General features: G+C 49.2%; 2 long non-coding RNA genes across 2 annotated transcripts; both read right to left on the bottom strand.

The window, feature by feature from the left end:
• Window positions 1–17,218: 17,218 nt before the first annotated feature.
• LOC132081852 (uncharacterized) lies at window positions 17,219–18,339 on the bottom strand. Its single transcript, XR_009419749.1, has 2 exons — window positions 18,253–18,339; window positions 17,219–17,658 (listed from the first exon to the last, which is right to left on the bottom strand). It is a non-coding gene; the product is annotated as an uncharacterized LOC132081852 (long non-coding RNA).
• A 495-nt stretch (window positions 18,340–18,834) lies between these two features.
• Window positions 18,835–20,799, bottom strand: LOC132081851 (uncharacterized). The gene is made up of 4 exons (XR_009419748.1): window positions 20,586–20,799; window positions 19,898–19,961; window positions 19,138–19,213; window positions 18,835–19,019 (listed from the first exon to the last, which is right to left on the bottom strand). It is a non-coding gene; the product is annotated as an uncharacterized LOC132081851 (long non-coding RNA).
• Window positions 20,800–21,361: the final 562 nt, after the last annotated feature.

The following is a 21,361-nucleotide window of genomic DNA, read 5'->3' as shown; positions in this document are numbered from 1 at the left end:
GTACATATCATGTCAGTTCATGCAATAGAACCTGGCTGGGGATTTTTTATTCTAAATTTAACAAGGAGTCGCAAAACCTGCAAAGCAAAAGTCACACACACAAGGTTAAATCCAGTCAGCATGCGCTCACACACGCAGAGACGAGCAGACACAGACACACACAGCCACGTGCTCTCACACACGCTCACACAATCTTTCCACTTACACGCCCACTGCGGCCCTTACTCGAGATGCTGAAGAACGTGCTGTGACACATCCTCTGGCTGCTGCTCCTTGAGGTAAAATGGCAGATCCTGGGGAAATCAGCAGCCTCGGGGACCTGTGAGACGACAGGAAGTGTCAACGAGTGGTTATCTGACAGCTAGGACTTGTCCCCACTCTAGACTGATAAATTTTCTACCCAAAACCCAAAAAAAGACAGATGTATAGGTACATACAACATAAGCCACCATAGGCAGATACAATACAAACCAGGACTTGCAAAAATTCTCTGGAAGATGAATTCTTGAGCCCTATTCCCTTTCAGAAAAAGGAACGTACAGAACTACTGCAGTCATCTGAGGAGGTGCATCTGAAAAAAAAGTTAGGACAACAGTCAGACGGTTCAATGATAACTGAAGAGCTCCAGATATCCTGTGTCCATCTACAAATACCATCTAGAGGCCAACTACACCCCACATTGCACATTCCAAATCCCCGGGCCCTCTCCTATTGCACCAGGCTATGCGGCAGGGCAGAGCAGTCCCATCCCAAATGTGTGCTGACACCCGTGACACAGGACAGGACAGACAATGGGGACACAACACAGACAGAAAACTCTAGGCAAGGAAAATGGCTGCAAGGACTGAGAGAATGCAAAAGGAGATGAGTGAGCTGAGACCGATGGTGAGCTGATGAGGCTCAGAAAACCCTGGGGGACGAAGATGATAACTGAATGATTAATTCCAAGAACAGCAAAGATGGATGCCTAGGAATCCTACAGTCAGAATCCTCTACCTAACCTCATATTACGCCAAGTCCTAATCCACCATAATGGATCCAGGTGGGGCATAGCTGTCCATACAGCCCAGAACAAGACCTGCAAAGACATCACATGGGATGCTTCCAAAGAGAGAAGAGAGTCTGATGCCTGTCGGAGCTCCCCAGTCAAAAGTTCTGTGGCCTGGGTGCCAGGCCAAGGAATGCAGAGATCACAGATGCTAACAACGATGCCAAGGTTTCTGACAGGCACCCCTAAGGTAAAAGACATGGGATACACAAACAACACATAATGCACAATAGACAAGTGACACGATACACACCAGGACTGCTCTGCCCTGTGCTCCTCAGCACTGGGATCAAAAGTGAGACGTGGCTATTATGGGGCCTAAGGGGCCACTTCATGAACACACCCCACCTCCAAATTGGACTCAAAAACCCCTCCCAGTAATTCCCAAACCAGCACCATGCCTTCATCCCCACTGTGGGTCACAGCCCTCTACTTATCTCTCAGACATCTGGGGATGCTGGTCCCTGTCAGGTGCAAACAAAGGCCACCTCGTCAGCTGGGAAGGTCCTGCTGGCACCGCGCTGGTGTCTCTCAGACAACTAGATTAACGAGAACCAAACATCAGTGCCTGATCTTGGCACCACATCGGCCAAAACCCCACCACTCTGCTACTCACCGCGCTCCTAAGAAGGCCCGGCACCTACTAACTCTGACCCTCTGCCACACGTGGAATGCATCTGCACCTGAAAGAAAGTTAGAACACATGTCAAACACCACCAGGATAACTCAAAAGCTGCAAACACCTTATGTCAATCTAGGAACAGCATCTAGAGCCCAACTACAGCCCACATTACAAATTCCAACTCCCCATGGTTTGTCCTACAGCAGCAGGCCAGGCGGCAGCACAGAACAGCTCCGGCACAAATACCTGCAGACACCCGTGACACAGAACGTGACAAACAGGGGGACATGAAACACGACACAGCATGCTTGTGGTGAGGGGTTTGAGGGGAGAAGACAAAACGGACCCCAAAGACACACTAGGTAACACGCCACACCAGACCACACGACACAGATCAGAGCTGTTCTGCACTGCCCGCCTGAAAGCTGCCATCAAAAGTAGAGCCTCTCCCTTTAGCTGTCCTAAGAGGCCCTTGGAGAAGAATGCTTTTCCCTTTGCTCATTTTTAAATCTGTCCCAAGAACTACCAATCTGCTACTCCCACATCTCCAGGCCGTGGCCCCCAACTTATCTTTTAGATGATCGGTGAGGGGAATCCACGTTGCACCTGAAATTAGTCTGCCTTGGAGGGCTCTGTGATGGCCTGTGAGCCACTCGGTCAGATGCAATAAAGAATACCAAAACCAAAGTGTGAGTCCAGAGTTATGTGGGCCAAATCCCAGCAACACAGCTACTAGCCCTTTCCTGAGTGTGCCTGGCTCCCTCAGGCTCCAGCTTCATCCTGATTCCAAGGCTGTGGCCTTCATTAGGACTGGCACCTGGGTTAGAGAAAGGCAAAGTTAAATGGCATTCCTGTGAGTGCAGTGGATGACCCTGTGTGCTCTAAGACATGGAAATGCCTCTGCTAGGCTTCTGAACAACCTTGTGGGGAGGGGGCCCTCAAATAAACAAATAAATACCCTTTCTCACCCTGCTGCCTGCAAACCCTCTCCCAAGAACTCCTAACTGGATACCTGATCACCCTCCCTCTCCCAGTCACCATCTTCAACTCACCTGAAGCCTCAATCTCAAACATCATCCTGGACACTGGGCAGATCCCTCTTGTGACACGATGAATCTGCTGAAAAATTGTTGTGCTTGAGAGCCGAGCAATAACAACCACTTCTCTCCACTGCTCACCTTGGCTGCTGGTATCCAGATTTATTTCCTAAAAACAAAGACAAAGAACAGAGCTGTAACACAGTCACCATACACACTTCTGCTGTAGAGACAAATGGGGCCTCACCTTCTCGGGGCAATCCCCTCACCCGGGATGGGGCCCTCTGGCACAGATTTAATCCATCTCAATCTGAATAAAAAAAATAGGACAAGAGTCAAAATGTTGCCGGATAACTGATGAGCTCCGGATATGATGTCTCCATCCACAAATCCCACCTAGAGTCCAACTACACCCCACTTTACACATTCCAAGGCCCCAGGACTTCTACTATTGCAGCTGGCTATGCGGCAGGGCAGAGCAGCTCCGGCACAAATGTATGCTGACACCCGTGACACAGGACAGACAGGACAGGACAGGACAGACAACGGGGACACAACAGGAACAGAAATCTCTTGGCAAGGAAAATGGCTGCAAGGACTGAGAGAATGCAAAGGGAGATGACCAAGTTCAAACTGACACTCAGCTGATGAGGCTCAGAGAACCCTGGAAGAAGAAGATGCTAACTGAAGGATTTATTCCAAGAACAGCAAAGATCGATGCCTAGGAATCCTATGCCCAGAATCCTCTGCCTGCCCTCACATTCTTACAAGTCCTAATCGACCATAATGGATCCAGGTGGGGCATAGCTGTCCCTACAGCTCAGAACAAGACCTGACAAGACACCTGACTGGATGCTTCCAAAGAGAGAACTTCTGACTGGGGAGCTCAGACAGGTATCAGAATCGCATCTATGGCCTGGGTGCCAGGCCAAAGAATGCAGAGATCACAGATGCTAACAACGATGCCAAGGTTTCTGACAGGCACCCCTAAGGTAAAACACATGGGATACACAAACAACACATAATGCACAACAGACAAGTGACACCAGACACACCGGGACTGCTCTGCCCTGTGCTCCTCAGCACTGGGATCAAAAGTGAGACGTGGCTATTATGGGGCCTAAGGGGCCACTTCATGAACACACCCCACCTCCAAATTGGACTCAAAAACCCCTCCCAGTAATTCCCAAACCAGCACCATGCCTTCATCCCCACTGTGGGTCACAGCCCTCTACTTATCTCTCAGACATCTGGGGATGCTGGTCCCTGTCAGGTGCAAACAAAGGCCACCTCGTCAGCTGGGAAGGTCCTGCTGGCACCGCGCTGGTGTCTCTCAGACAACTAGATTAACGAGAACCAAACATCAGTGCCTGATCTTGGCACCGCATCGGCCAAAACCCCACCACTCTGCTACTCACCGCGCTCCTAAGAAGGCCCAGCACCTCCTAACCCCGACCCTCTGCCACATGTGGAATGCATCTGCACCTGAAAGAAAGTTAGAACATATGTCAAACACCACCAGGATAACTCACAAGCTGCAAACACCTTATGTCAATCTAGGAACAGCATCTAGAGCCCAAGTACAGCCCACATTACAAATTCCAACTCCCCATGGTTTGTCCTACTGCAGCTGGCCATGCGGCAGGGCAGAACAGCTCCGGCACAAATACCGGAAGACACCCGTGACACAGAACGTGACAAACAGGGGGGACATTAAACATGACACATCATGCTTGTGGGGAGGGCCTCGAGGGAAGAGGGCAAAAGGGACCCCAAAGACGCACTAGGTAACACTGCACACCAGACAACACGACACAGACCGGAGCTGTTCTGCACTGCCCGCCTGAAAGCTGCCATCAAAAGTAGAGCCTCTCCCTTTAGCTGTCCTAAGAGGCCCTTGGAGAAGAATGCTTTTCCCTTGGCTAATTTCTAAATCTGTCCCAAGAACTCCCAACCCACTATTCTCTCATCTCCAGGCCGTGGCCCCCGACTTATCTGTTAGATTATGGGTGATATGGATCCACGTTCCACCTGAAATGAGTCTGCCTTGGAGGGCCTCGTGAGCGCCTATGAGCCTCTTGGTCAGCTACAATAAAGACAACCAAAACCAAAGTGTGAGTCCAGAGTTATGTGGGCCAAATCCCTGCAAGGCAGCTACTTGCCCTCTACTGAGTGTGCCTGGCTCCCTCAGGCTCCAGCTTCATCCTGATTCCAAGGCTTTGGCCTTCATTAGGGGTGGCACCTGTGTAAGAGAAAGGCAAAGTTAAATGGCATTCCTGTGAGTGCAGTGGATGACCTTGTGTGCTCTAAGACATGGGAATGCCTCTGGCTAGGCTTCTGAACAGCCTTGTGTGGGGGGGCCCTCAAATATACATCCTTTCTCACCCTGCTGCCTGCAAACCCTCTCCCAAGAACTCCTAACTGGATACCTGATCACCCTCCCTCTCCCAGTCACCATCCTCAACTCACCTGAAGCCTCAATCTCAAACATCATCCTGGACACTGGGCAGATCCCTCTTGTGACACGATGAATCTGCTGAAAAATTGTTGTGCTTGAGAGCCGAGCAATAACAACCACTTCTCTCCACTGCTCACCTTGGCTGCTGGTATCCAGATTTATTTCCTAAAAACAAAGACAAAGAACAGAGCTGTAACACAGTCACCATACACACTTCTGCTGCAGAGACAAATGGGGCCTCACCTGCTCGGGACAATCCCCTCACCCGTGATGGGGCCCTCTGGCATAGATTTAATCCATCTCAATCTGAAAAAAAAGTTAGGACAAGAGTCAAACTTGCATGATAACTGAAGAGCTCCAGATATCCTGTGTCCATCTACAAATACCATCTAGAGGCCAACTACACCCCACATTACAAATTCCAAGTCTCCAAGACTTCTCCTATTGCAGCTGGCTATGCGGCAGGGCAGGGCAGCCCCATCCCAAATGTGTGCTGACACCCGTGACACAGGACAGACAGGACAGACAACGGGGACACAACAGGAAAAGAAATCTCTTGGCAAGGAAAATGGCTGCAAGGACTGAGAGAATGCAAAAGGAGATGAGTGAGCTGAGACCGATGGTGAGCTGATGAGGCTCAGAAAACCCTGGGGGACGAAGATGATAACTGAATGATTAATTCCAAGAACAGCAAAGATGGATGCATAGGAATCCTACTGTCAGAATGCTGTACCTAACCTCATATTATTACAAGTCCTAATCCACCACAATGGATCCTGGTGGGGCAGAGCTGTCCATACAGCTCAGAACTAGACCTGACAAGAAATCTGACTGGATGCTTCCAAAGAGAGAACTTTTGACTGGGGAGCTCAGACAGGTATCAGAAACTCATATATGGCCTAGGTGCCAGGCCAGGGAATGCAGAGATCAGAGATGCTAACAATGATGCCAGGGGTACTGACAGGGCCCTCCAAAGGTAAAAGACATGGGATACACAAGAAACACATAATGCACAACAGACAAGTGACACGAGACACACCGGGACTGCTCTGCCCTGCACACCTCCACACTGTGATCAAAAGTGAGACTTTGCTTTTATGAGGCCTAAGGGGCCACCTCATGAACATCCCCCACCTCCAAAGCTGAATCAAAAACCCCACCCAGTATTTCCCGAAACAGCACCATGCCTTCATCCCCACTGTGGGTCACAGCCCTCTACTTATCTCTCAGACATCTGGGGATGCGGGTCTCGGGTGCAAAGAAAGGCCACCTTGTCAAATGGGAAGGTCCTGCTGGCACCGGGCTGGTGTCTCTGAGACAGCTTATATTCAAGAAAACCAAACATCCGTGCCTGATCTTGGCACCGCATCGGCCAAAACCCCACCACTCTGCTACTCACCGCGCTCCTAAGAAGGCCCGGCACCTCCTAACCCTGACACCCTGCCACACATGTAATGCATCTGCACCTGAAAGAAAGTTAGAACATATGTCAAACACCACCAGGGTAACTCACAAGCTGCAAACACCTTATGTCAATCTAGGAACAACATCTAGAGCCCAAGTACAGCCCACATTACAAATTCCCCCTCCCTATGGTTCATCCTATTGCAGCAGGCCATGCGGCAGGGAAGAACAGCTCCAGCAAAAAATTTGTGCACACACCCGTGACACAGAAAGTGACAAACAGGGGGGACATTAAACACGACACATCATGCTTGTGGTGAGGGTCTCGAGGGGAGAAGGCAAAAGGGACCCCAAAGACACACCAGGGAGCACGGCACACCGGACAACACGACACAGACCAGAGCTGTTCTGCACTGCCCGCCTGAAAGCTGCCATCAAAAGTAGAGCCTCTCCCTTTAGCTGTCCTAAGAGGCCCTTGGAGAAGATTGCTTTCCCCACTGCCAATTTTTAAATCTGGCCAAAGAACTGCCAACCTGATACTCCCCCATTGTCCCATCTCCAGACCGCGGCCCCCGACTTATCTTTTAGATGATCGGTGAGGGGAATCCACATTGCACCTGAAATGAGTCTGCCTTGGAGGGCTCTGTGATGGCCTGTGAGCCTCTCGGTCAGCTGCAATAAATAAAACCAAAACCAAAGTGTGAGTCCAGAGTTATGTGGGCCAAATCCCACCAAGGCAGCTACTTGCCCACTCCTGAGTGTGCCTGGCTCCTTCAGGCTCCAGCTTCATCCTGATTCCAAGACTGTGGCCTTTATTAGGAGTGGCACCTGGGTTAGAGAAAGGCAAAGTTAAATGGCATTGCTGTGAGTGCAGTGGATGACCTTGTGTGCTCTGAGACATGGGAATGCCTCTGCTAGGCTTCTCAACAGCCTTGTGTGGGGTGCCCTCAAATAAACACCCATTCTCACCCTGCTGCCTGCAAACCCCCTCCCAAGAACTCCTAAACTGGATACCTGATCACCCTCCCTCTCCCAGTCACCATCCTCAACTCACCTGAAGCCTCAATCTCAAACATCATCCTTGACACTGGGCAGATCCCTCTTATGACACGATGAATCTGCTGAAAAACTGTTGTGCTTGAGAGCTGAGCAGTAACAGCCAATTCTCTCCACTGCTCACCTTGACTGCTGGCATCCAGATTGACATCCTGGAAAGAAAGACAAAGAATAGAGCTGTAACACACTCACCATACACACTTCTGCTGCAGAGACAAATGGGGCCTCACCTGCTCGGGGCAATCCCCTCACCCGGGATGGGGCCCTCTGGCACACATTTAATCCATCTGAATCTGAAAAAAAAGTTAGGACAAGAGTCACACTGTCGTAGGATAACTGATGAGCTCCAGATATCCTGTGCCCATCCACAGATCGCATCTAGTGTCCAACTACACCCCACATTACACATTCCAAGTCTCCAAGACTTCTCCTATCGCACCAGGCTGTGCAGCACGGCAGAGCAGCCCCATCCCAAATGTGTGCAGACACTCGTGACACAGGACAGGACGTGACAAACAATGGGCACAAGACACAGACAGAAATCTCGTGGCAAGGAAAATGGCTGCAAAGACTGAGAGAATGCAAAAGGAGATGACCGAGCTGAGACCGATGGTGAGCTGATGAGTCTCAGAGAACCCTGGAGGAAGAAGATGCTAACTGAATGATTTATTCCAAGAACAGCAAAGACGGATGCCTAGGAATCCTACAGTCAAAATCCTCTACCTAACCTCGTAATATTACAAGTCCTAAACCACCATAATGGATCCAGCTGGGGCACAGCTGTCCATACAGCTCAGAACAAGACCTGAAAAGACATCTGACTGGATGCTTCCAAAGAGAGAAGAGAGTCTGATGCCTGTCTGAGCTCCCGAGTCAAAAGCTCTGTGGCCCGGGTGCCAAACCAGGGAATGCAGAGATCACAGATGCTAACAATGATGCCAGGGGTACTGATAGGGCCCTCAAAGGCCTAAGCTAAAAGACAGGAGATACACAAACAACACACAATGCACAACAGACAAGTGACACGATGCACACCGGGACTGCTCTGCCCTGCACACCTCAGCACTGTGATCAAAAGTGAGACTTGGCTTTCATGGGGCCTAACGAGCCGTTTAATGAACACCCCCGCTCCAAACTGGACTCAAAAACCCCTCCCAGTAATCCCCAAACCAGCACCATGCCTTGATCCCCACTGTGGGTCACAGCCCTCTACTTATCTCTCAGACATCTGGAGATGCTGGTCCCTGTCAGGTGCAAAGAAAGGCCACCTCGTCAGATGGGAAGGTCCTGCTGGCACCGGGGCTGGGGTCTCTCAGACAGCTGTATTAAAGAGAACCAAACATCAGTCCCTGATCTTGGCACCGCATCGGCCAAAACCCCACCACTCTGCTACTCACCGCGCTCCTAAGAAGGCCCGGCACCTCCTAACCCTGACCCCCTGCCATGGATGCAATGCATCTGCACCTGAAAGAAAGTTAGAACATATGTCAAACACCACCAGGATAACTCACAAGCTGCAAACACCATATGTCAATCTAGGAACAACATCTAGAGCCCAAGTACAGCCCACATTACAAATTTCAACTCCCCAAGGCTTGTCCTATTGCAGCAGGCCATGCGGCAGGGCAGAACAGCTCCGGCAAAAAATGCGTGCACACACCCGTGACACAGAACGTGACAAACAGGGGGGACATGAAACACGACACATCATGCTTGTGGTGAGGGTCTCGAGGGGAGAAGGCAAAAGGGACCCCAAAGACACACCAGGGAGCACGGCACACCGGACAACACGACACAGACCAGAGCTGTTCTGCACTGCCCGCCTGAAAGCTGCCATCAGAAGTAGAGCCTCTCCCTTTAGCTGTCCTAAGAGGCCCTTGGAGAAGATTACTTTCCTCTCTGCTCATTTTTGAATCTGTCCCAAGAACTCCCAACCTGCTACTCCGCCATCTCCAGACCGCGGCCCCCGACTTATCTTTTGGATGATCGGTGAGGGGAATCCACGCTGCACCTGAAATGAGTCTGCCTTGGAGGGCTCTGTGATGGCCTGTGAGCCTCTCGGTCAGCTGCAATAAAGAAAACCAAAACCAAAGTATGAGTCCAGAGTTATGTGGGCCAAATCCCACCAAGGCAGCTACTTGCCCTCTCCTGAGTGTGCCTGGCTCCTTCAGGCTCCAGCTTCATCCTGATTCCAAGGCTGTGGCCTTTTTTAGGAGTGGCACCTGGGTTAGAGAAAGGCAAAGTTAAATGGCATTCCTCTGAGTGCAGTGGATGACCTTGTGTGCTCTAACACATGGGAATGCCTCTGCTAGGCTTCTGAACAGCCTTGTGTGGGGGGGCCCTCAAATAAACACCCTTTTCTCACCCTGCTGCCTGCACACCCCCTCCCAAGAACTCCTACACTGGATACCTGATCACCCTCCCTCTCCCAGTCACCATCCTCAACTCACCTGAAGCCTCAATCTCAAACATCATCCTTGACACTCGGCGGATCCCTCTTGTGACACGACGAATCTGCTGAAAAATTGTTGTGCTTGAGAGCCGAGCAATAACAACCACTTCTCTCTGCTGCTCACATTGACTGCTGGCATCCAGATTTACTTCCTACAAGAAAGACAAAGAACAGCAGTGTAACAGAGTCAGTTGAGAGGTGTAACAGAGTCTGCTGCAGAGGCAAATGGGGCCTCACCTACTTGGGAGAATCCCCACACCTGGCATGGGGCCCTCTGGCACACATTTAATCCATCTGAATCTGAAAAAAAAGTTAGGACAAGAGTCAAACTGATGCAGGATAACTGATGAGCTCCAGATATGATGTGCCCATCTACAAATCCCATCTAGAGTCCAACTACACCCCACATTACAAATTCCAAGTCTCCAAGACTTCTCCTATTGCACCAGGCTGTGCAGCAGGGCAGAGCAGCTCCGGCACAAATGTGTGCTGAGAGCCGTGACACAGGACAGGACAGACAACAGCAACAGAAATCTCTTGGCAAGGAAAACAACTGCAAGGACTGAGAGAATGCAAAAGGAGATGACCGAGCTGAGACCGATGGTGAGCTGATGAGTCTCAGAGAACCCTGGGGGACGGAGATGATAACTGAATGATTTATTCCAAGAACAGCAAAGACGGATGCCTAGGAATCCTACAGTTAAAATCCTCTACCTAACCTCGTAATATTACAAGTCCTAAACCACCATAATGGATCCAGCTGGGGCATAGCTGTCCATACAGCTCAGAACAAGACCTGAAAAGACGTCTGACTGGATGCTTCCAAAGAGAGAAGAGAGTCTGATGCCTGTCTGAGCTCCCGAGTCAAAAGTTCTGTGGCCTGGGCACCAGGCCAAGGAGTGCAGAGATCACAGATGCTACCAATGATGCCAGGGTTTCTGACAGGACCCTCAAAGTGGAAGATATGGCATACACAAACAACACATAATGCACAATAGACAAGTGACACGAGACACACCGGGACTGCTCTGCCCTGCTGCACACCTCAGCACTGCAATCAAAAGTGAGACTTGGCTTTTATGGGGCCTAAGGGGCCACTTCATGAACACACCACAGCACCCCCCCAAAACTGGACTCAAAACCCCCTCCCAGGAATTCCCAAACCAGCACCCTGCTTTCATCCCCTCTGTGGGTCACAGCCTTCTACTTATCTCTCAGACATCTGGAGATGCTGGTCCCTGTCAGGTGCAAAGAAAGGCCACCTCGTCAGATGGGAAGGTCCTGCTGGCACCGGGGCTGGGGTCTCTCAGACAGCTGTATTAAAGAGAACCAAACATCAGTCCCTGATCTTGGCACCGCATCGGCCAAAACCCCACCACTCAGCTACTCACCGCGCTCCTAAGAAGGCCCTGCCACCTCCTAACCCTGACCCTCTGCCACACATGGAATGCACCTGCACCTGAAAGAAAGTTAGAACATATGTCAAACACCACCAGGATAACTCACAAGCTGCAAACACCTTATGTCAATCTAGGAATAGCATCTAGAGCCCAAGTACAGCCAACATTACCAATTCCAACGCCCCACGGTTTCTCCTACTGCAGCACGCCATGCAGCAGGGCAGAACAGCTCTGGCACAAATGCGTGCACACACCCGTGACACAGAACGTGGCAAACAGGGGGGACATGGAACACGACACATCATGCTTGTGGTGAGGGTCTCGAGGGGAGAAGGCAAAAGGGACCCGCAAAGACACACTAGGGAACACAGAACACTGGACAACACAACACAGACCAGAGCTGTTCTGCACTGCCCACCTGAAAGCTGCCATCAAAAGTAGAGCCTCTCCCTTTAGCTGTTCTAAGAAGCCCTTGGAGAAGATTGCTTTTCCTGCTGCCAATTTTCAAATCTGCCCCAAGAACTCCCAACCCACTATTCTCTCATCTCCAGGCCAAGGCCCCTGACTTATCTTTTGGTTGATTGGTGATGTGGATCCACGTTCCACCTGAAATGAGTCTGCCTTGGAGGGCCTCGTGATGGCCTGTTAGCCTCTCGGTCAGCTACAATAAAGAAAACCAAAACCAAAGTATGAGTCCAGAGTTATGTGGGCCAAATCCCACCAAGGCAGCTACTTGCCCACTCCTGAGTGTGCCTGGCTCCTTCACGCTCCAGCTTCATCCTGATTCCAAGGCTGTGGCCTTTATTAGGAGTGGCACCTGGGTTAGAGAAAGGCAAAGTTAAATGGCATTCCTCTGAGTGCAGTGGATGACCTTGTGTGCTCTAAGACATGGGAATGCCTCTGCTAGGCTTCTGAGAAGCCTTGTGTGGGGGAGGCCTCAAATAAACAAATAAAGAAATAAAGACCCTTTCTCACCCTGCTGCCTGCAAACCCCCTCCCAAGAACTCCTAACTGCTCACCCTCCCTCTCCCAATCACAATCCTCAACCCACCTGAAGCCTCAATCTCAAACATCATCTTGGACACTGGGCAGATCCCTCTTGTGACATGATCAATCTGCTGAAAAAAATGTTGTGCTTGACACAGCTTGGAATTTCAGGGAGTTGCACTCATCAATTAAAAAAAAAAAAAAAAACAAAAAAAAACCCAAAACCAAAACCAATCCCAAAAACAAACAAAGAAAAAAAAAAAAAGAAACAAACAAAACCCCACAAAAACAATAAATCCTAAAACACCTAACTCCCCACAGAAACAAAAAAACCACAGAAAACATCAAAAAATCCAAAACCCCCACAAAAACCAACTAAAAACCCCAAAATGAAAACCAAAAAAACCAAAAATTCCACCAAAAGAAATCCAACCAAAAAAACAACCAGAGCAAAACTAAAAATTACAAAAGCACCTTACCACTCCTAAACACAAAACCCAAAATCACAAACCTAAATACTCCCTGTATTCCACGCTGTTTTCTTCACAGAATCTTCCAAGCCTCTGTGCTTTAGATGCCCAGAAACACCTGCTGAAAAGATGCTGAGACGGGCTGAAAAAGCCTCTTCACTGAAATGAGGAGAGCTCTTAACCCAGCACATCCCAGAGAGGGAATGAAGCCCCTCAGCCACGGCTGGGGTTAATATACCCCTGATTGTGCCCGCCTCTCGTTCCCACGCCATCCAGGAAAAGGGAGGGGGCAAATCCCACCAACCCCTCAGAGCAGCTGCAGCTGTTTGGCTCCTCTGACTCACATTCAAGGGCAGTAAAGGGCTTGTTATAGAAGAAAACTTTTCAGAAAAGGAACAGTGCTTTCTTTTTTTGCAACAACTACTTGGAGCAGAAGAACAGAAAACTGGCAAGATATAAAACTTTGTGGTAAGGTTACATAGCTAGATCAATTGGGTAATTGGGTAATTTGCTGTTACCTTACATAATTATTCTGTGTTTAACAAAAGCCATCTAATAAATTCACACCCAAAACTCCAGCAGCCCAGCTGGCCCTACCAAATCTCTATGTTTATGCATACAGTAAACAAAACCAAAATCCCAGTAATACCTATCAGAAGTCTGTGAAAGAAACCTCTTGAAATTGATCCTACCTCAAATACAAAACAACCCATGCAAAGTTAGCTTGACTCAAAAAACAATTTACACAGAGCTAACAACACCAAGAAATAAAACAGCACACCATATACCACCAAAGAATATAATAGTGAAGAAAAAAGAAACCACTTTTTTTTTTTTTTTAAAGCTTTTGCCAGGACTCCAACAACAACTTCTTCTCCTTCTGAAATGTCCCTTCTCCTTCCCAAATTCCTTACAACTTCTGAGTTTACATCCAAGCAAAAAGCAAAATTCTTGCACTTGTGCGTTCGATGCTCCTGCCAGATTCTCTATTTCCCTCCACATCTTCTTACACTTTCAGTCTTCACTCTGTCCTGCCGTGATGAGTTTGACGGACGAATTGGTAAACGTTAAGAGAGGATTTCCCTGCCTCCCTCCCCAGAGCTGGTTTCCTTAGTGCATTTCACTCAATCCCAGGCCGGCAACGATGCACGCTCACCTCAAGCGTGCAAGGCTCACAGCTGCTCGGCTAAATGCGGCTGTAATCGGCTAAACTCGGCCATTGTCATCTGCATTCGGCTGAACTCGACCCTTCGGCGCGGCTTGGCTCGCTTCGGCCGAACTCGGAGCCGCTCTCTGCGCTCAGCGCGCCTCGGCTCGCTTCGGCCGAACTCGGAGCCGATCAGTGCGCCCGGCGCGGCTCGGCTCGCTTCGGCCGAACTCGGAGCCGATCTCTGCGCTCGGCGCGGCTCGGCTCGCTTCGGCCCAACTCGGAGCCGCTCTCTGCGCTCGGCGCGCCTCGGCTCGCTTCGGCCGAACTCGGAGCCGCTCTCTGCGCGGCCCGGCTCGCTTCGGCCCAACTCGGAGCCGCTCTCTGCGCTCGGCGCGCCTCGGCTCGCTTCGGCCGAACTCGGAGCCGCTCTCTGCGCTCTCTGCGCTCGGCTCGCTTCGGCCCAACTCGGAGCCGCTCTCTGCGCTCGGCGCGCCTCGGCTCGCTTCGGCCGAACTCGGAGCCTCTCTGTGCGCTCGGCGCGGCTCGGCTCGCTTCGGCCCAACTCGGAGCCGCTCTCTGCGCTCGGCGCGCCTCGGCTCTCTTCGGCCGAACTCGGAGCTGCTCTCTGCGCTCGGCGCGGCTCGGCTCGCTTCGGCCGAACTCGGAGCCGCTCTCTGTGCGGCCCGGCTCGCTTCGGCCGAACTCGGAGCCGATCAGTGCGCTCGGCGCGCCTCGGCTCGCTTCGGCCGAACTCGGAGCCGCTCTCTGCGCTCTCTGCGCTCGGCTCGCTTCGGCCGAACTCGGAGCCGCTCTCTGCGCTCGGCGCGCCTCGGCTCGCTTCGGCCGAACTCGGAGCCTCTCTGTGCGCCCGGCGCGGCTCGGCTCGCTTCGGCCCAACTCGGAGCCGCTCTCTGCGCTCGGCGCGCCTCGGCTCGCTTCGGCCGAACTCGGAGCCTCTCTGTGCGCTCGGCGCGGCTCGGCTCGCTTCGGCCGAACTCGGAGCCGCTCTCTGCGCTCGGCGCGCCTCGGCTCGCTTCGGCCGAACTCGGAGCCTCTCTGTGCGCCCGGCGCGGCTCGGCTCGCTTCGGCCGAACTCGGAGCCGCTCTCTGCGCTCGGCGCGCCTCGGCTCTCTTCGGCCGAACTCGGAGCTGCTCTCTGCGCTCTCTGCGCTCGGCTCGCTTCGGCCGAACTCGGAGCCGCTCTCTGCGCTCGGCGCGCCTCGGCTCGCTTCGGCCGAACTCGGAGCCGCTCTCTGCGCTCGGAGCGCCTCGGCTCGCTTCGGCCGAACTGGGAGCCGATCAGTGCGCTCGGCGCGGCTCGGCTCGCTTCGGCCGAACTCGGAGCCGCTCTCTGCGCTCGGCGAGCCTCGGCTCGCTTCGGCCGAACTCGGAGCCTCTCTGTGCGCTCGGCGCGGCTCGGCTCGCTTCGGCCCAACTCGGAGCCGCTCTCTGCGCTCTCTGCGCCTCGGCTCGCTTCGGCCCAACTCGGAGCCGCTCTCTGCGCTCGGCGCGCCTCGGCTCGCTTCGGCCCAACTCGGAGCCGCTCTCTGCGCTCGGCGCGCCTCGGCTCGCTTCGGCCCAACTCTGAGCCGCTCTCTCCGCGTTCGGCTGAGCTCGCCTCGGCTCGGCTCCCTGACGGCGGGCAAGCGGCGCCGCCTCACGTTAAACTCGCCCGGCTCGGGGCTCTCCTGCTGCCGCGTCCCGCGGGCGGCCCGGCCATCGCAGGGACACGATCGGGAGCGCGGCGTGGCACAGGAGCTCATTGGGCTGTGACCGCACTCGCGCTAATTAGCGCGCACGAGAGCAGCGGGCTTGGTTCGGCTGAGCTCGGCTCCGTTCAGGCAGCCTCGTAAGCCTGGCCTCGGTTCGCTCGAGGCCGTCAGGTTCCGCCGGTCTCGCCTTGGTTCGGCCGAAGGAGGCGTCGTTCGCTCGTGTTTTTACAAATATCTTTCTATATTGACTGTATATTTCTATATTTCATTTTATACTTCTATAATACTTCCATTATTCCAAATAAAAACCCCGTCTCTAACCAAATAAATAAAAAAGCCCCTTCTTTTAAAGGATACTGAAATATTTTTTATTTATACTTTGTACAATTATACATTCATATTTTAATTTATCGTTTCTTTGGATGTATTACATTAATAATGATATATATATAAAATTTTAAAATAGATTTAAATTATTATTTAAATTATGTATAATATCTACTGCTACAACTAATTTTTTCTGATATTTTTAATTTTTATATTTATCTGTATGTATTTATTATATATTTCTAAACTTAGATTTCTACCTTTATATTATTTGTATTTATAATTTTTACAATCAAAACACTGCCTATTGACCAATAAAGAAAACCCGCTTTATTTAAGTATTTTAAAAATATTTTCATGTTTATAATTTTCATATTTATATTTATAATTTGTTCAATATTAGATGAGAACACACCTGCTCCCGCACCGCAGTGGGGCCCCCTCTCCTGGGGACCTTGGGGTGCCCCAACGGCATCAGAGCCCCGAGTCTTCACCCCCTTCTCCTCTATTTAGAAACTACACTGGAACTTTTTCCTGGAAATAAAGACATTACCTAAATCCTCTCCCCATGTCCTAGACAGATGGATATTCAGTTATTAGTTGGCTGGGCAGCAGTTTCTTAAATAGAATGATAAACAAGATGTGAACATTTCAGCTACAAGCAAATAGGCAAATCTGAACAAGGTACTGGTGGGCGACCACTGAAGTTATTTTGAAGGAATTTTTTAAACAATAAAATATTGATACCACAAAAATAAAGCAAAAAGCTAACTACTGACTAAGAAAAAATTAACTTTTGACAGCAACAACATTCCAACCACACAGGCTTTTTCCCAATGTCATACCTTATAACTACCTCTCTTGGGAATACTCCTCATGTATCCCAAAAGGAATAAATACCTCAGAGCGTCCTAAAGCAAAAAGTAGCACACATGAGCTCCTCACACTCCCGGGAGGCCTGCACAGCGTGCACTGAGTCTGCAACAAATTCTGCTCAGTGAGAGTCTGCAAACAAAGGTTCAACTGATGGACTGAACTGATTTTAAAGGGAGGTTTTCTAAGCACAGAAGCACAACAAAGAACAAGCAAAAACAATTCTTAAAAAAAACCTGCAAGTTTTATTTAGCATATATGCGACTGATTTCCACCCTGTGGCTTCTCACTTTGATTCGCGTCTGTAGGTTCAGGAAGATGACAATGCACACTCTGCCTTCCCTGAGCCCCCCACAGCAGCTGAGCGCTGCTCCGTGTGCTCAGATCATCAGGAGCTGGATTACACGTGCCCGCATGGACTGGAACTGCTCTGCTGCAGATTCAGGAGAGAGGGGCTGGCTGAGGCGTCGTCCCAATTCCATTTCTGTGTGACGAGAAGCGGTTTGTTCCCAATGGGTGCAACAATCCCCAGCTCCCATCTGTGGTGAGTACCGATGGCACACAAATGGCAGCCTGAGGAAATCGTGTTCTGGGCTCTAAGTGGTTGGGACAGGGTCTGATTTTTTGTTTTGCATCTGTATGACGATTAGTACGACAGGGCTCTGATGGATGACATGGCAACACAGAATTAAAAACTCCTCAATAGGATTACATCGACTTCTAGGAAAAGACAAAAGCCTAGGACCCTTCTGAAATCTATTTTTAATGCGAAGCACACGGATTGTCACTATGCTGTGCCTTCCAGCTTTTCAAAGCAGCTTACTTCTGAAGACCAGAAAACATTTATTTCTACAGAAACAATGGGCAACCCCCAGGCTAATCTCAGCACTACTGTTTAATAGGGGATCTGCCAGCATGCCAGTCCAGCTTCAAGTGTGCTTTATTTCAGTCTAACATCCCCTCAAAATTCTTCTCACATCTCCCAACCCTGACATCTTATTTTTCCCTAAAGCTTCTCATCATTAGCAATTTCCAAGTAACATGGTATTTTTACAACATTCAAAAATGTCATGCTGGACTGTGCTAGAGAGTAATTTGCAAATATAAGCTTAGCAAAGTTTGAATTGACTTGTCCAGAGAAAAAACCTACAAGTGAACACCTACACCTGCCTACAAAGAGCTAACAAGCCCCTGGCAGCTGCCAGCATCAAAGCACAGCGGATGTTTCTAATACAGGGTAAGGGTAACAATATCACCTTCTGTTCTCTCCAGCTTCTTTTCCCTGCAATCGTATTTTGCTTCTTATGATTTTTTTAGTCTCTGCATCTTCTTGGACAGCACCGAGCCCGACGACAAGGATACAAGAGTCTTTCCCTGCCGTAGGGAGAGAACCAGGAAAACAGTTAAAATAAGAACAGGGTAGTTTGAAATTCATACTTGCAACGAGAAGCAGCGCCTAACAAACAGAACAAAAGGAAACAAAGCATGATACCTCCCTGGGGACAGAAGACTTATAAACTCTCCAGGATTTACAATTCTAGCGACCAACCCCTTCAGGACGGCAGCCAAGTGTCCCATGGGATGGTGCTGCACCAAAGAACCATCTGAGAGGTTCCAAAGAGTGAAATGACAATATTTTGCAAAGCCGTAAAATCTTGCAAAATAACAAAAATACAATAGATGTAAACTACAGGGTAAGAGTACAAGTGTTCACTTTAAGAGTTGGAACCATCCAGGTGAGCACCTGATAACTGGATCCTCACCAGAGTTTGAACCCTTCAGAACACAGAAGGGTTTTCCCCAGAAATTTCACAGACTGAGTTTTGATAGAAGTATACTTGCCAGACCCTCAGAAACATCACCCATTCTCCAGGTGTCTGGAGAGAACTGCAAATGGCTCTCACGTAGTTTGAGCTAGTTCTGTAAGGTCTCAGGGTGAATTTCACCAGATGCAACCAAACTGGGCAACTCCCAGTGGGACAGAAGGAACCCAAAGCTTGGGTTCGCAGAGCTGCAGCAAATACTGAGGAAACAAACATAACAGCATAAAAAATAATAAACCATCCTTTTTTTTTTCTCTTGCTTTTGTTTTTTTCTTATTCACATCAGCATAGCAATTAAAGAGAAGGTGAAAAACTCACCATTACTGAACATTTCATCATCTGTAGGCTGAGCATCCTTAGCACAGAGGACTCCAAAGTTAAAATTCACCGATCCCTGGGAAATAAAACCAAATATTGTATGATAAACAATCAAACAGCAGACGTAAAAATTTGTTTCCTCTAAGGACTTTCGGGTACGTATGTACCTTTGCATACATCCAACACATTGGAACATACACTTTATACCATCTCCTAATAAGTAAAAATTTACCTTTAAACTTTGATAGTACAGCATAAAATTATGAACTTAAATTGGTGATCTGTTATTATTAAGTTGGTGCCTAAAGTTATTTCTGCTGTCAGGTTCAAAAAAACATTAATTTTTTTTACTGGAATGAGCAATTGATTTCAAAGTCATCACAAGCCCACCAAAACACAAAGCAGTATTCACTGGATGGGTCTGTGAGCTAGAAGTAGTTAGGCTTGTACTTCCCTCTTGCTCTTCCAGAACCAATAAATCCTGTCAACAAAACCAGGATCTATAGCCCACTGCTGTGAAAGATTCTACGAGGATGATGGTTTGATTTGTGTTTAGAAGTTTTGATTTGAAATGGCCAGTTCAATGGATAAAGACAGTTTAGGTAGTATTACATTGCTATTATTATTATTTCTATTATTATTTTTACTATTACTACTGCTATTGTTATCATCTGCTACTGGAAGAAACAAACCAGTAGTACCTATTATTTCCAGGAAATAATAAAGAAAAAGAACCAAACCAAAAAAAGTCACTTCCTACCTTTTATATCAAGGGATGAAAAATTTCTCTTGGGCTCTTCTCCAATTTATCAAGACTCATAGCACTGAAAGGCAAACAAAACAGTGCTTTATAGAAGGGCAAGTGCACATTTCAAGGCTGAACCACCAACTGATTGCAGTGACAGCAGTTACAACATGAATCCTTCCTAGAGCCTCTGTTAAATGGAATGTTCTGTGGAACTGCCGTTTCTTTCCCAAAACACTAACTTCCAACACTTCCTAATCATATTTTGTATTTTAAAACAAAAGAAGTTAGTGAGACTCTGTGCGGAGGTCAGGTTTAAATTTATTTCCTTCTAAAGCACAGAGCTCTGTTCCATCACCCTTCACTTTGGCTCTACACTGAATCGTGGTGAGCATTTGAGGAGTGCTCAATAATCAATTCTATTTCTCTCTTTTTCTAGTTCTCTCTATTCCTAAATCATTCCAGACAAGTCAAATGAAAAATGAAAAAAACAAGTTCAGCATCAAAGTCACACTTTTTCCCGTTGTCTGGTCAAGAACAGGCTCTAAATCCACTTACTGCTGCCTTCAACGATTCAGACTTGCAAAAGCATTCTTACATGTTTTACAGATTTATCATAAAACCCACAGAACGCAAGCTCTCAATTACAGGAAAAGGTACACAGGCAAATATCTAAAGGGATCACTTATTAGTAAATACATACCTTGGTAGAGATCGCACTGAGAACCTTTCTGAGGGACTCTAAGGGACGCATGTTTTCTGAGCACCCTATAAACAAGAAAAGCTAGGATATATTACGGGACATCCCCACTTTTTCTACATATTCAAATAGGATTTTTAATAAAAACAATTCAGTTAAAAAAGAAGGAAGAAAACCAAGCTAATTTTACTCAGCTGTATTTACTGCCGATTTAGAGAAAAATGCCGGGCAGCGTCGGCCGTTGCGTCACACGCCGCGCCGGCAGCAGGGCCTGCCGGGAGTTGGAGTCTCGGGCTGGTAGCCACTCATGTGCCGCGATAGCTGTTGCGTCACACGCCGCGCCGGCAGCAGGGCCTGCCGGGAGTTGGAGTCTCGGGCTGACAGCCACGGCTCCGTCCCCCGCCACCGGGAGCTGCAGTCCCTCCCGGGCATCAAACGGGTCCTTCGCCCCAGGGCGGGGAAGGACCTGAGGCAGGACCGCTCCTCCCGAATGCCCTCTCTTTTTCCCTCCAACTCTTTTTCTTTTTTTAACGCTGTTTTTCACCCCTTTCCCTTCCCTTCCCTTCTGCTCTCCTGCTTTCTTTCCTTTCCTTTCCTTTTTTTTTTCCTTTTTTCCCCCTTCCCTTTCCCTTTCTTTTTCTTGTATTTGTAATCTTGGTTTTCCTTCCTAGCTTTAGAATCAAAAAGCAGCAGTAGTAACTTTCAGGCTACCTGGGAGTAAAAAAAACCCCCAAAACTATAATGATTGAAAGAAAACTATTTATTCCCTGGGAGCCTGA

This window comes from Ammospiza nelsoni, chromosome 19 (assembly GCF_027579445.1).
Source record: "Ammospiza nelsoni isolate bAmmNel1 chromosome 19, bAmmNel1.pri, whole genome shotgun sequence".
Classification (NCBI taxonomy): Eukaryota; Metazoa; Chordata; class Aves; order Passeriformes; family Passerellidae; genus Ammospiza; species Ammospiza nelsoni.
This window is presented reverse-complemented; position numbering and strand designations above follow the sequence as displayed.